We start from the raw sequence: 10,810 nt of genomic DNA on the forward strand, positions 1-10,810 counted from the left end.
AGACTATGTCCATTTACATGGACTATGTGAAAGGAATTTGTTGTTTCAGTCTCATTTCTAGCAGAAACATCCACATCACAAAGCCACAACTGTTAAGTATTGACTGTCTCGGCAGACAGGCAAGCACTGAATAGGTATGGAGAGGGGAAATGCCTCAATGGTCCCTCCAGGACAGACGAGAGATAAAGTGGGACAGACTGTCACCTGGTGTAATTTGGTGTAGCTCCACTGACGTTAATGTAGCCATGCTGAACAGAGAGGGAGGGATAATAGTTTGAGGAATATTTTAACATCTAGACAAGTTTTATAACTTTGATATTTTGCTTATAAGTCATCGATCAATATTTTTCTGTTTTGTGTACCTAGACTGAAGCTGTTTGGCGCAGTGACCATTTCTTCTAATGTGTTTGCACACCACTCAGCGTGAACCCTAATGTAATACTAGAATATTAAAAAATAATAAATAATGGCACAGTAGCCGATGGGAGCTAATACACCACCACTGTGCCTGCTCTGACTAGAGGGTCTCTTGTACTGGACATATTTTAGAAGTCTCATATACTATATCACTTAAAGTTTAAGTCATTTTAAGGGCAAAATTTCTCTTCCATCTAGACTAACCACATACTCATGTTCTGTTAAGATGTAAACATCCACGGATACATGGAGAAGAAAAAAAAAGAAAATCATGCACTCATCAGGGAATCATTAGTGAAGATTGATAGATGCCCCTTAGAGTGGGAATTTATATATGATACCTCTTTACAGGTGCCTGAGAGCAAGTTATTTGTGGCCTACTGTCCTTGGACCTTAAACAAATAGAGGCCTCTCCAAATGATGAAGAGGTAGGCTATTGTTATGGTGTAGCATTCGCAATGCAATTAATCTGTTGGTTGCCGTACTAAGTTTTACTGTTTAGAATGTATAACACAAAACCAGGAATGATATACCCTTCCCAAGAGCAAACACATATCCCAATTCTGTATGTAGGATTTTAGTGTGCCTATTATATTATGCTGATTTAAACTGAACTAGGATTACAAAGTTACAAAACAGTATGCTCTTAAAAACAATCCAACTCAAAGTAAGTTAGTATTAGAGTTTTCTTACTAAGGGATTTTCTAGTTGGACCTGTAATATTTGCAATTCTGATCCTATCAGAAGTTGCATTTTTCCAGTACTTCAAAAAATGCTGGACTACATCTAGAATCATTACCATATGTTAATTGCAAAAAGCCTGTGTTAAAATACAAGTTTGGGTTTTTTTTGGAGCGGGGGTACAACCTTACTCGATATCTACTAGCACAAGTCAGAATGAAAATACCTGTCTTGTCACCAACCTAGAACCAACTCCCTATAGTTTAAAAGGAACAAAGCACAGTTGTATCACAAACACTCTCAGACAACATTCCATTTGAATAGCTTTTTGTAAAATGCACTACATCTCCTTTGCCCACTGGGTTTCACTATACTTTTCCTCTTTTCTTTCTCATACTAGATCATAGTGCATCTTTTCCTGCAACGTCTCCACTATCTGCTTCCTCTTTTTTTGTCTTCCTTCTTCTGGTCTCCTTATGTTATGTCCTCACTTCCTGTAAATTGTGTTTCTTGCTTGTTCTCTCCTTATTTCATCCCAGTTTCACTTTAGGGCTGCTGTTTAGGGTAATTGACCTTATTACCATCAGTTTCACTGCTTCCCACCTGGGTGTGGACCTAGGAAACTGACAAGACTGAGCCATTTCCACCCCCCACTGAAGCCTGGCAACAGGGAGCAGTAGCAAAGGCATTGAAGCTCAGTCTGCAGACAGGGGAAGATAATACAGCACATCAAGGTATACTTGGTTTATGTTTGCAAGGTTATCTACACAACCATAAGAGTTAGAAAGCCCCCTCCCCCCCTTTTTTTGGGAGGTGGTGGTATGGAGACAAGAGAATGTGATTGCAGTTTTGTTCATGTTTTTTATTTGGTGGGGGGGAGGGGTGTTTTGTTTTTAACTACTACAGCTTACATTCTGCAAAAGCTGGTGGTATTTGGAAGACATTTTTTTTAAAATCCTGCTTTCCACAGGCAAGTAGAATTTTCAAGCCCAACTGTAACCTATGACAGCCGCCTTCTGACAACAATCGGAGACATTTAAAGAAGAAAAAGAGTTAGTTGCACTTCGTATATTGATCTAGGAGAGTTGTAGAGGGATAGAATAGAAAAGTAGTAAGTATTTCACTAAAAATAATGGCTACCCTTCCTGAAGTGGGATGTTACCAGACAGGACAAACAGCACAGGACAAATCACCAGTGCAAGGGATTTCTGACATAACTGCTCTAAAAAAAAAATCTTTGTTCTATCCCCCTGAGCACGGCTTATTTTCAGATACATCTTAAAACAACATTTTCTCCCCCTTCAAAGAGATCCCAATTCAGCCAAGAACCTATGATTCTTAAGACCCACTGATAGTCAGTAGGACTTGTTGAGTTAATCACAGGCTTATGTGTTTTGCTGAATCAGGGCCAGACAGTACTTGTCCATATTAAGGACAAACTCCTTGCCAAGCAATTTTTAAAATCCCCCCACAAAAATTGCTTATTTTAATGAATTAAAGTGTTTCAGTAACCCCAAGCCTTTAAAGATTTCACCATGGTTCAAAATACCCTAAAGGCCATTTCTCTGGCAAAGCTGATAGAGTTCTGTAAGAAAACTTGGTATTCCTTAAAATTCTCAAAACAAACTTTGGGTCTCTTTAAACTAGTGTTAGCTGAGTATGGTGACATTATTAGCAATCTTTATGGGGCTGTCCTTTAGCAGCACCTAAAGGATAAAATCCCAAGCAACACAAACTAGAGGTTTCTTATGAGAACAAGGCTTGGGGGCTACCGGGGGGGGGGGGGGGGGGAGAGAGAGAGACACACACACACACACACACCATCCTTTCCTACTCTGCAACATCTTAATTATAGATTGAAACATAAGCCCTAAAAGCCAACGAATCAAAGAAATATCCTGCTTATTTTGTGTAAAATCTTGACTATTTGTGCCACATCTGGATTAGGAAGAGGTTAGTCATTCAATTTAAAAGAGAAAAAATAATTCTCATAATACTGCATCCCCCTCACCCCCCAAATTTTGAGTTAAAGGCTAGAGGTGTTCTCATTTAGCAATGCAGACACTTCATATTCACCTACTTCAGATGTTGCCATACAGGCGGTTTTGACCAAAAAAAATAGCTAAACGTGCTTGCTTACACTACATCATTAAAAAAAGCCCACAAAGGACTTGCCATTAACTGTTTTGTTCTTTTAAAGGCAGAGGTCATGAATAGCTCATAACATTGTTAGAGATAAACAAATTCCCTGAACTTCCCCATTGCTTTTCTATAGGCTTCATCTCAACAAAAGCAGCAGCAGAATGTTACTATGCATTTCCTCATACCAGAATAGGTCACACCTGCACTGTGTTGTCAAGTCACAACACAATGGTTCACAAAGTAAAAGATTTAAGGGCCACTCAAGTTTGTCAAAAAACAAAACCAAACCACTTAGTTATGTTGTTTAGGCCCCAAACGTATATCTCAATCAGTGCAATGGCAAGAAAAAAAATTCAGAGTGCGTGCTACTGTACAGTATGAATAGCTGCTTTGCCATTTGTTTTCTGCTATTCTGGATTTGATCTTTGGACTATTATCTGGAACTCGCAAGACGTTAAATCTCTGTGCCGAGACTGGACATCTACATTTTTTCAGAAGTATTTTCTCCCTTGCTCAGCAGTCAGCAAAGCTTTCTGAGTTACATGAGAAGGGAGTAGTTTTGTTTTGATTTTTTTTAAACGGAGTTCATGTTTATACGATTTGCTCTACACATTTTATTTGCAAGATTCCTCTAATTTTCTCCAATTTTAGTGCACCTCTTCGAATGAGGGCAATTGATGAGGAACATACCTACTACTGAAGGAGAATTTCGGAGGGAGGATTAGTGGAGGAGGCACAAGTCAGATCTAACTCTTTTCTCCAAACTATTTTGGTAATCAGACAAAAGGCTGACTGCCTTCAAAAACAGATTCCCATGCATCATTACAAAAACCAAAACAGATAATGAACATGGTGCTTGTCCGTTCAAAAATATTCTGGAAGGCATCATATGTTTTTGAACTCTGTGGTCATCACAAGGGAAGGTGATTGTTCCAAGGCAAAATTTTAAAGTGTTCTGGCTCCTAAGAAAAAGGGACGAGGCAGCACAATAACTGAGCAGGTTTAACTATGTACCTGCCAATATGTGAGTAACACAATGAAGTGAGGTGATATTTAAAGAGGAGCCAGACCCAGACAGCCTTTCACTTCCCAGAAATAAGAAAGCAAACACTGAGCCTGGAAGACCAAAATCCAACATGAATGGAAGCTATTGGGTTCGCTACAGGAAATCAGGCATGTTCCTAAATATCAATTGAGATGACTAAGTTTGGGCTGTTTTAAAAATTTTGGCCCTAATATACTTTGTACATTTTAACTATTTTAAACAAGAGTAATAGGATAATGCTAGGATACTGTTGTTTCGCTGGTCATACATTTCTGCACTACATTCATTTGCCTCTGGGAAGTATCTACTCCTAATTAACTTGTCTGTTGATTACCATATTATGGTTTAAGGTAGGGCAGAGATGTGGATCAAACATCACTTTTTAAATCAAGGGTAGCTGCAGCTAGTCTTTCTTTTAGCAATTAGTTGTATTAAAGTCAAAGATGGAAGGAGGATGACAAAAGCATCAGTAAGCACATACATCTCATTTTTATAGAAACTATTTCTAGCTAACGGATTTCTCTTTATAAAAATTGAATTAGAGTGCAGTTTAGATTTTATATAGGACTTTTCATGTATTCCAAATAGAATGGTCGATGTTTAGGCAAACATGGAAGTCATAACATGCTCTTAAACAGTTCTCACACTCACCCTTCTGAATTAGAACCTGTTTCAATGGGGGAAGAGAGCATGTTAGTCAGAACAGTTTTTATCCTAGACTGTCAGAATGTATTAGGGGGATCACCAGCTTCCTACTTACAGATGCCAAGTGGCATGCAGGACTGGAATATCTTCTTTGAAATGTGGCAGTAAAGTTGCCCCCAATCCCTTCCCCCATGTGTACTACACTGCAATATCTTCATTGGCTGGAAACCCAAATACTGGCATGAGACAGGAGCCTTTCAAACCAGGAATGAATTATACAGATCAGTCCATAAACAAACTATCTATGAACAGTAGGATGTTGTTTCATATGCCAGTAATTAACAGTGATTCAGCTTTAACAAGCCTTACTATAAAATCAAGGAAAAGAGACGAAAAATGAAGTACAGAATCAACTTTATCTGGAGTAATGAGTAGGGGAAAAGCCGCCTACAAATTCTCTCCTATTTTGAGAGCAACATCCATGCTATCCATGCACAGCCAAAGCCTTCTAATCCAGCAGGCTGAATACATACTAGTCATTCAAACCCAAGAATGTGTGCATAAAAGGAATTTCATTCAATTAGTCTCTGTTGTCCTCTTCATTTTATGCTCTCTGCAAAAGTTCTCAGTCACATGTTGCTACCATTTAGCACTCAGGTCAATCTTTTTGCTTCCCCTCACCACTAAATACTATAAAACACTGAAGACAAATATGTAAGGGCATTTAAATGAAAGACCATATGTGCAGAAACCCATTAAGCTATAAGTTAGCCACTAAGCAGCCCCATTTCACTGCACAGAGCAAAATGAAGTACAGCGCAGTGAAACTAATTATCAATACTTTGATTTCAACATTAGAGACCTTGTCGAGTAGTTTAGGCCTGAAATTTGACTTCCTTTAAAACAAATTATTTTATTGAAAATGTCTTTCATATTCTAATTTTTGTAGGTTATCATTATCATTTTAAAGGAGATTTATTGTGGAAAATCAATACAATGTATTTTGTACTTCTATTTCATCTGGAAAAATTAAAACTTATACAAGAGGAGATAGAACACAAACAGGTCAATATTTGTTAAATGTAAAAAAACAGAACAAGTCTTATCTTAAACATGAAATATTAAGCAAAAGGGTGTGAAAACCACATGTGAACATTTCTATGTGTAGGGAATTTAGTCGTTACTGAGTTTAGTTTTGATGATCTTATTATATAACTATTCTAATACTGTGACTGGAGAGAGAGGTTTAAAAAGTTTGCTGAAGGTGCAAGGCTCACGTTGTGGTTTAACTAAGGATTTCCTCATGTTAAAGCAATCTGTTTACCCATTAATTTGGCATATTTATGAACCATAAATATAATGATTCAGTTGGTTCACAGAGCAAGAGAAGGAAAAAAACAATCAAAAGAACTGCAGTGTGTAGCGTTGGGAAACTGGAGGCAAGGTAACAAAACTAAGAGAGGATCATTCTCCATACCCACCGCACCTCAGAAATTTACAAAGATACAGCCACGCAGTGCAGTGTCACAGTGAACCCCCTAGCACCAATGGCAACTTTCTTTCACTCTTTTTCTCTAGCCGGCCCAATTATTTCACTTAGTTTCAAATTCTGCAGAACCATTTCGTGGGGACACAAAATGGGAAAAAGCCAGTCTTCTCAGAGCCAATTCTGAGTAGATCAGTCTTGGCTCAGTAGCGGACCACAGAGTGCAGCAGGAGACACCAAGCATGCCCCCTGCCCCTCCCCTATATGTCAACTGACTTCTGGCATTGAGGTAACAAAAGTAACTTACTGGTGCCCAACAAGGTCACCACTAGAGATGTCGGCAGCTGCCAACAAGCTATATCCCTAAGCAAACTAAGAGATGCTCTGACTAAACTAGAGAAATTTAGAAAGGACAGAGCCAAACTTCCTTAAAATACATGTTTCTGTTTTTTCAGACATTAAGCAAAAGAGCTAGACAGCCCAGGAAACTGAAAACTTCTATCCAAAGGTACAGCAAGGTCAGCAGTATCCCAACATCCCTATCCCAGCAATTTGCTTCAACGCAGAACATCCTTTAGTAGTGAGGGCAGTTGAGATTCCAGGTCTGTTTCTCCACTCTGTTGCACTACTTATATCCTGGTATAACTTCACTGCAATTAATGAAGCTATCCTATCATATAACTGATGTAACAGAATAGAGGATCAGGTCCTTCAAGTATCTACTATGAACAAGAACTAATTCTAAAATTCTAGGCAGAACTAACTCACACTTTAGAACAAGGCAGAACTCGAAGTCACAGAGCTTATTTCAGGATCAGAAACTAGGTAGGCAAATAATCCATTTCTTTTGCCATTCAGTAGGTTTTACATGGCACCTGAGGTGGGGAAGCCATCTTCAGCCTGAGGTCAGAGGTACTGGCCAGTCCCATAGCCACAATTTTTAAGTGCAGGTCAGTATCTTGCCTTAATAGCAGAAAATAAGGACATTTCACTTGTCCACATCAGGTTTTTGTTTGCTTGGCAACAGGATTTTGCTTCACCTGAAGGTACCGGAATCTGAAAATTAGCTGGAATTAGTTCATCAGCTGGAGAGTATATTTGAGACACAGTAAGGTTTCCAGAGATCCAAAAGGGACCCTAAATTAGCCCTCCAAAGCCGTAGCAAAACTTAATTATTTAGACTGGTCTCAGATAGAGAGTGAGAGAAAGAGGAGCATATTCTGCTACTGGTTACACCAGTGTAAATCCAGTAACTTCAATTAGCTCCATTCACCCTGCATACTGTTAGCTTCCGCTGGCAGAAACTGAAGCAAAAGACTCTCATGGCGGAAAGCCTGTTTGGTGCTGGAGTTTGCAAGGGCACATGGAAGATATAACAACAACTCTACCCAAGGGCCTGTGACTGGCAGTGACCAGGAAGTGCACGGTGCTGGCTGGGGAAGGAGGCCACCCAGTGTGCCCAGCATATCCTCAGACAGCTTCTGCCAGAAGGGCTCCTATGGAAGGTTAAAACTATTTTCTACCAAGGTCAAATGCCCTTGCTAGGATAGTCATCCCCACTAGACCAAGAGTGTGCACATTACACAATCAAAGATGAATCAAGCCCATTTACTTCCATAGTTACTCTGGTGCAACTATGGGCCAATTTTTGTCCCAGTCCTTCTATTTAGATCACTGAAACGGAAAACTGGACCCATCACAGTCAAAGATATTTATTTGGAGTAAAAAAACCCTGATCTGGATACGGAATAAAGTATATTGATTTTTAAAACACTGCCACTGTCTTTTTAGACATTTGCATGTTTAATGTCAACTCTCCCACCCCACAAATCCTGCTGCTCTCACCTAAAACTTGCACTTCCCTTCTCCATCACTTTTGCTGCATTTCTTAAAAAAAAGAGACAAACGCTATCAGGAGATATGCAAGCACCACTGTAATAGCAGGCTTACTGCACAGGGTATATTAAACCTCCTGCACATTTCTATTTTTGTATGGAATGTCTGCGACTGCCACCAACAAGCATATCTGGTTATTGTATGATCTCTTTGGGAATAGCGTATTATTTAAAATTGTCTCCAGTTTCAAAAAGCTGAAGCCAAAAAAAAAAGGGGGGGGCATGTTCCTCCTCCTTCCTCCTCCAACCCTCCCCACATGCTTTTTAAACATACACACTTCCCTCATACTTCATCTAAAGAACAGGCTTTGTGAATGCTCCAATTTCAAGTGAGCCACCAAGGTGAACATCACACAAAGAAATTAATTCTTAACATTTCTCCCCTCTCCCCTAAAAATACACCCATTTAAAATCCAACTCCTGGTTGTTCAGTTGTGACTTCATAAGTTCTGTGTCCACCCAACCACACGCTGCCAGGAACACACTCTAAAAGCAAGTAATGCAAGATCCCAGAAATCCCAGAGAGAACCTGAAAACACATCCTTTCAGGGAGAAACATCTCAAAATGCCTCCTGCAAGTTTAAAGTGCGTGTATATGTTTATATTATAACGGACATACACGGAATGTTTGAGCAAAAATCTGCCATAGCTCAAACAGTAAAATACACTAGTGATGTCCCTTTCACCTGGGGAGTGGGGGAAGATGAAGAGAAAGAGAGGGATGACATATAACCTATTTGAACTGCAATAATAGAAAAACATATTCAGATTTCTGAACAGCTTAGTGTCCTTCATCTTAGATGTAGGTGAATCTAGATGAATAGTAAATGGTGTTGAATACTGAACCCACCACTGTTGATCAGGTTGTGCAATAAACGTATCACATACATCAGATTCAGCACATGTTGATGTGTGGAGGTGTTTCCTCCTCTCGGGGCTTCTTAAAACATTCAGAAAAAAGATTCCAGGGAAGGCTTGAAAAGTAATACAAAACATCACTCCAGCTCTTTTTAAAACCCCTATATTGAAAATGGAACCAGGCTAACATTTCACAGGTAACTTTTTTTTAGATTTTACATCAACCCTCCATTTTGTTGCCTTGCCTAGTTAAAGTGTTTCATAAAGTTCAAGGTAGTGTTTTCAAAACAATGTTAAAGTTTTGGATAGTACTTTAAAACCTTTTGGGTTTTTTTTTTTTTTTTTAATCTTGATTGTTTTAAATAATTTAGAAAAAAAATTGAAATCATTAATCCAGATGACTATTTACAAAGTTTGGAAGGGTCAAAAGCACTTATTGTTCATGGAAGCAAAAAACAAACAAACACGTCAACCAATTCCCAAAACAATCCTGAAGATTGTTTTGTTATACACATTAACCTAAACTCTGTAATTTTTTTGTTTTCCTTTTTCCCTCCTTGAAGCTCTGCTTTCTCTTTCAGTCCTGGCTCCTTTAAAATCTGCAGTTTAAGACAGGTGGCTATGTATTTTTTGCAAAGGTGAATTTAAGAAAACAAAACAAAACATACACACAACCCAAATGAGCATGGGGTGTTTAAGAGAAATAAAAAAATATGCAACAGGTACTTTTTTAAAGTCTAAAAAGCGTCTCACACGGGCAGCTACCAGTCTGCACCCCCTTTCCCCATATGAGGTGGGAAAAGGGGCTGTAGATTAGTCACGACCCGATAAACAAACCGTCCCATAAACAAAATGGGGGGAAGCGGAGAGAGGGGGAATAAAAGGATTTCTGTGTGGGAAGATGAGACGAGCATGGATTATTATTATAACCCCATCACTATTAGCAGCTTCCAGCACCTTCCCTCACTCCAATTCATTTAACATTCTGCTCCTAGGCCTACAGACTGAAACACACACACCCCTCCAGCCCAGAGAGAGCCCACGTCAGGAAAACGACAAAGCGAGGAGCACAGCAAACCACGCTGGAGGCTGTAGAGCTGGCTTGCAAATAGACGGGCTCGGACCCACAGCCCGGCCCCAGGGTGGCGGGGTCCCTGGCCCGCCGGACGGACGGAGGGAGAGCGAGGGTGGCCCTCGCTTGGGGGGGCTGCTCCTAGGAGCGCGGGGGGAGAACTCCTCCAAGCCTCTGCAGCCCCCCCTCTACTTTTACCACCTCCCCCAGCCCCCGTGTGTCCCCTGGATAAGGAATAAAAGTTACCGCAGGCTCCACGCTCTCTGCCTCCAGCCGCTGGGAAGCGCCTCTTCTTCCAAACTTTATGGGGAGCTATTTAAAGGCGGGCGGGCGGGGGGCGCTTGGAGATTTCCTCCCTCCACCTCCCCCCGGGCAGCGTGAGAAAGTGCGGGGCGGGGGCGGCACGGTAGAAGCTGAGCGGCTCCCCACGGCCCCAGTTGCCCGCAAGGAGGGCGAACGCACAGCCGAGCGGCGGCAGCGGCAGGAGGAGGAGGGAGGTTCGCTGGTCAGTAACTCCGGGCTGCTGCGATGAGCTCATCGGTGTAAAAATAAAGCGCTGGCGTCACTTG

At 40.6% G+C, this 10,810-nt stretch overlaps 1 protein-coding gene and 1 long non-coding RNA gene across 3 annotated transcripts in view; one reads left to right on the top strand and one right to left on the bottom strand.

Annotated features, from left to right (window-relative positions):
* The window catches only part of DUSP16 (dual specificity phosphatase 16), an 81,446-nt gene extending 70,844 nt beyond the window's left edge, over positions 1 to 10,602 (bottom strand). Inside the window, exon 1 of the mRNA XM_067531002.1 lies at positions 10,488 to 10,602. The gene's annotated coding sequence lies outside the window, so the exon portion shown is untranslated. The remainder of the gene's footprint in view (positions 1 to 10,487) is intronic.
* Positions 1,763 to 10,484, top strand: LOC137141897 (uncharacterized). 2 transcript variants are annotated; one of them, XR_010916766.1, is made up of 3 exons: positions 1,772 to 1,832; positions 7,275 to 7,366; positions 10,165 to 10,484. It is a non-coding gene; the product is annotated as an uncharacterized lncRNA (long non-coding RNA). The 2 variants fall into 2 exon arrangements; XR_010916765.1 differs by lacking the exon at positions 7,275 to 7,366 and having other exon boundaries at positions 1,763 to 1,832.
* Positions 10,603 to 10,810: the final 208 nt, after the last annotated feature.

This window comes from Emydura macquarii, unplaced genomic scaffold, assembly GCF_026122565.2.
Source record: "Emydura macquarii macquarii isolate MOO-44397 ecotype Brisbane River unplaced genomic scaffold, CSIRO-AGI_Emac_v2 contig_3122, whole genome shotgun sequence".
NCBI lineage: Eukaryota > Metazoa > Chordata > Testudines > Chelidae > Emydura > Emydura macquarii.